This window comes from Poromitra crassiceps, assembly GCF_964638095.1.
Source record: "Poromitra crassiceps genome assembly, chromosome: 7".
In the NCBI taxonomy this organism is placed as follows: Eukaryota; Metazoa; Chordata; class Actinopteri; order Beryciformes; family Melamphaidae; genus Poromitra; species Poromitra crassiceps.
The window spans coordinates 25455355-25458985 of record NC_139628.1 but is presented as its reverse complement, the minus strand read 5'-3'; the positions used below and the strand labels follow the sequence as shown (position 1 = coordinate 25458985).

At 45.6% G+C, this 3631-nt stretch overlaps 1 pseudogene across 1 annotated transcript; it reads right to left on the bottom strand.

Moving 5' to 3' along the window:
- Window positions 1-276: 276 nt before the first annotated feature.
- LOC310779490 (carbohydrate sulfotransferase 11 pseudogene) lies at window positions 277-3417 on the bottom strand (annotated as a pseudogene). The gene is made up of 2 exons: window positions 3307-3417; window positions 277-1164 (listed from the first exon to the last, which is right to left on the bottom strand). The product of its transcript is annotated as a carbohydrate sulfotransferase 11 pseudogene (transcript).
- Between the last annotated feature and the right edge of the window lie 214 nt (window positions 3418-3631).

The following is a 3631-nucleotide window of genomic DNA, read 5'->3' as shown; positions in this document are numbered from 1 at the left end:
AATACTAGCAGGGGGAGTCCAGTATATAAATAAACAATAGTCTCAAGATTCAAGCTTACTTAATAGCCATAATGAACATGTTACAAATGAGGAATTTGTCTTTGTGCAGTATGCAGTGCAGCAATACAAAGTATCAGGTAGACAGAAAGGCAATTTTCAAATTAATTTGCATTAAAGTGCAAAGTAACAGACCTTGAAAGTGACATAGTGGAGTCCATGTAAAGATCAGGATCAGAGAGTTCAAGCATGAGTCTGTGGATGAGTGAAGTCCCAGCCTCAACTAAACTTGAGGTAGGCTGGCATGGAGTAGTTGAAGAGCAGGAAGTCTATGCGGTAGAGGTTGTACAGATTCTTCTGGTAGAAGGGGCTGATGTTGTGGAAGAACTGGGCTGCCAGTTGTGGAAGAACTGGGCTGCCGTAGTCCTGGTGCTCTTGGAGGAGGCCGGGAAGGCGACCTGCCCCTCCACCCCGGTCAGCTGCAGCACGTAGCGCGTCTCATACTTGCCCACCACGTTGTAGTGGATGAGGCAGGGGTGGCACAGCGAGTGCACCCGCTCCCAGTGCTCGTTGAAGGGCTCCTCTCGCTGGGTGGCCGGGTCCACAAGGTAGTACACAAACTCCTCAAAGGAGACGTCGTCGCCCTGCTCCAAAGCCTCCGGCCAGGGGTCCGGTCGGTGACGCCTTTCTATCTTCGTGCCGTATCGTTTAGGAAACGCCGTGTTGTAGCTGCGCGTGAACTTGTTGCGGTACGCAGACACCAGCCGCTCAAAGGGCTCGCGCACAAAGACGAACTTCAGGTAGGAGCGCAGGCGCTGATTGATCTGGGAGGTGGAGTACTCCGACAGCGTGCGCAGGTTCCCCGGCACGTGGGCCTCGTTGGCGGGAATGGCCAGCGGATCCCGGTGGGGCCTGGCGACGCCCGTCAGGACCATGAGCACTCTCTTCCAGTTGGTGCAGGCCACCTTGGGCACGTAGCAGTACAGCATGCCATGCTGGTCGTCCACGATGACGTGCTTCAGGTCCTCGGGGATGAGGACTCGGCATTTGCGGGTGTAGGAGCGGCAGGCCTCCTCTGACAGCTCGGCGTTTGCGGGTGTAGGAGCGGCAGGCCTCCTCTGACAGCTCGCGTCGGCCCTGGTGAATCGCCTGTACCGCTGATTCAACCTACAAACAAACAAAAACAGAAAAGATGAAGAATCGATCAACCCTAAAATAACAACTAGTGCACTTGTGGTCAATATTTGGACCACTTCAATGTTTTTACTTCCAAGAGATTCAAAACGGCACTTCACAAGAGTCAGAACTAACCTTAATGCATAAGTTAACCCAAAAATGACCCCTATGCAAGTGGAAGTAGCATAGTATTTTAGTCCACAAAGATTTGTGGAGTTCATCAGGGAAACAGAGTTACAGCATTATCCGGTAGCACCATGCCCTTCTCCCCAATATACTATATTCACAGGTGTGTGTGTGTGTGTGTGTGTGTGTGACTGACCGTACGAATTGAAGTGCTGCTGATAGCGCTGATCAACAAAAACTGCTTGAAAGATATTATGGCGTGTTGTTTTCTAATGCAATCTCAGCACGGAAGGAGACATGATAAAGCAGCTTTGTGTGAGTATTTAAAATGCCTACTGATGATGTAATCAGTGATATAATGAGGCACACAAACACATACACATGGAGGCATTGTGACATCACTGATGCAATAATATTTAGTGAGAGCAACACACACACACGGGCGTGCCAATAGGGCAGGCGAGGCCGAGCTAAATAATAATTTTCCAAAATAATATTTATAAAAAAATAAAATAGAAACCTTACCTTTAAAACTATCTACAAGGTCTTGAAGTTGCCACTCCGCCAATGTGTCTCTGACAAAGCTGTCCATTGGCCCAACCTGAAACAAACAAAGGGAGCTACCTATTTAAAATAAAATAGCTATTTGAATGCCTTTTATGATGCTGCTAGGATGGATTTTTAAGCTGATACCTATAACAGACAAATATCTGCTTCTCTTGTCCGATAAGCGATAATCATTTCACATTTTTTTATGCAGCTGCTGGACTCATGGCTCATCTCAAGCCTGTTTGGTCCAAAATAGAGCTTGCATCAGTGTGGGGATAAGGAAATAAAATAATACAAACGATTTACAGACTAACAGTCACAGACTGTAACGGTCTGTAACGTTAGTTTTGATCTCATCTTACATGGCCGTGCACGCAAACAGAAGAAGGATGCACGCAGTAAATTAACGTGGGCAGCACTAACAATGGTCTGTACTCTGTAACGTTAGTTTAATCAATTGTCTGTTAGCCGTGAAAGCAAACGGAAATATGTAGGTTAACGTTAAACGGCCGAATAACACCGTTAAATGGTGTATGTTATGTTCGCTGCGGTGCAGAAATTACTTTCAACATGACGGTGATAGGCTATTCAGTCCTCAATTATAAACCGCAAAGTACGTTATAACGTTATAAATATAGTCACGACGTTAACAACTAACCAATGCTGGTCATTCAGTGGCATTTTACTGCCATGTAAAGTAACGATCGAGCTTCTGCAAATGGAATGCTAACAAAATGGATGTGACGTCATGTAGCCTCAACATCCCAGTTATTTTGCAACAAAGGAATGCGCCAGTAGGCCGCGCTACAAGCTAAGCTAATGCTAACAAAAACATATCCGCTGCATCACCAGCTTTGTGAACTGAAAAACAGCAACACACTGGCGGCTATGATATAATTAATAACTGATTAGTGTAAAATGGGATATAAATGGGATATAAATGGCCATATGTGCATTAACCAACTGGCTTGTCTCACTGCCTAACAGCTACGTTAGCAAGCCAGCTAGCTTCTAACGATAGTTGAAAGAATGCGTTTATATCTTATTAAAGCTCATCAGTTAATCAACGATAGCTGAATAGGCAGATAGCTAGCTAGATAAGTGAAATAACCCATAGGCTATAGACAGCTGTGTTTGAGTGGTGTTTGGTGATCAATAGTTAATGTTACGATGACGTTACCTTTAAAGCTAAAGGAAGCAGTGTGTGCTTTGTTCCATAGTTTTGAAGCTAACACCACCATAGTGTTAGCTACGGGGCCCATCCTGTGCAACAGCTTACCTTCGAAGCAGAATGTCCTACGGACACCAGTGAAGCTTGTTAACTCGTGGCTGGGATGGGCTGCTTCACAGGGCTTCTGCAGGCTGGTGTTTGTAGGTGCGTGTAGCGTTGGCAGGCAGTTCAGTGTCCAAGCAGTCTGTGCTCTGGTGCCGTCTTTGTCCAGAGAGTGGAAGAGATACCTTCCAGCAGCGATACAACGGGCTTGTATCATGTATTTTTCTCTGGGATTCAAAGTCCCGCCTGGGTTTTTCCATCGCCACCCTATTGGTTGGTTCGCTGTTGTACGTCATCACCAATACTCCGCCTACTTCCTGTTTCAGCACTGTACCAGAGCTTTACCCAATGGCTACCAGAGAAAATATTTTTGCCAGAATAATTAATTTATATTATTATACATATATTATATATACATTATCTGCTCGACAGAGCCCATTCATTGGGCCCAGGCTACAATTCACTGAGAACTGGAACCAATGCAAAATTTGAACATATCAGTAACATGAC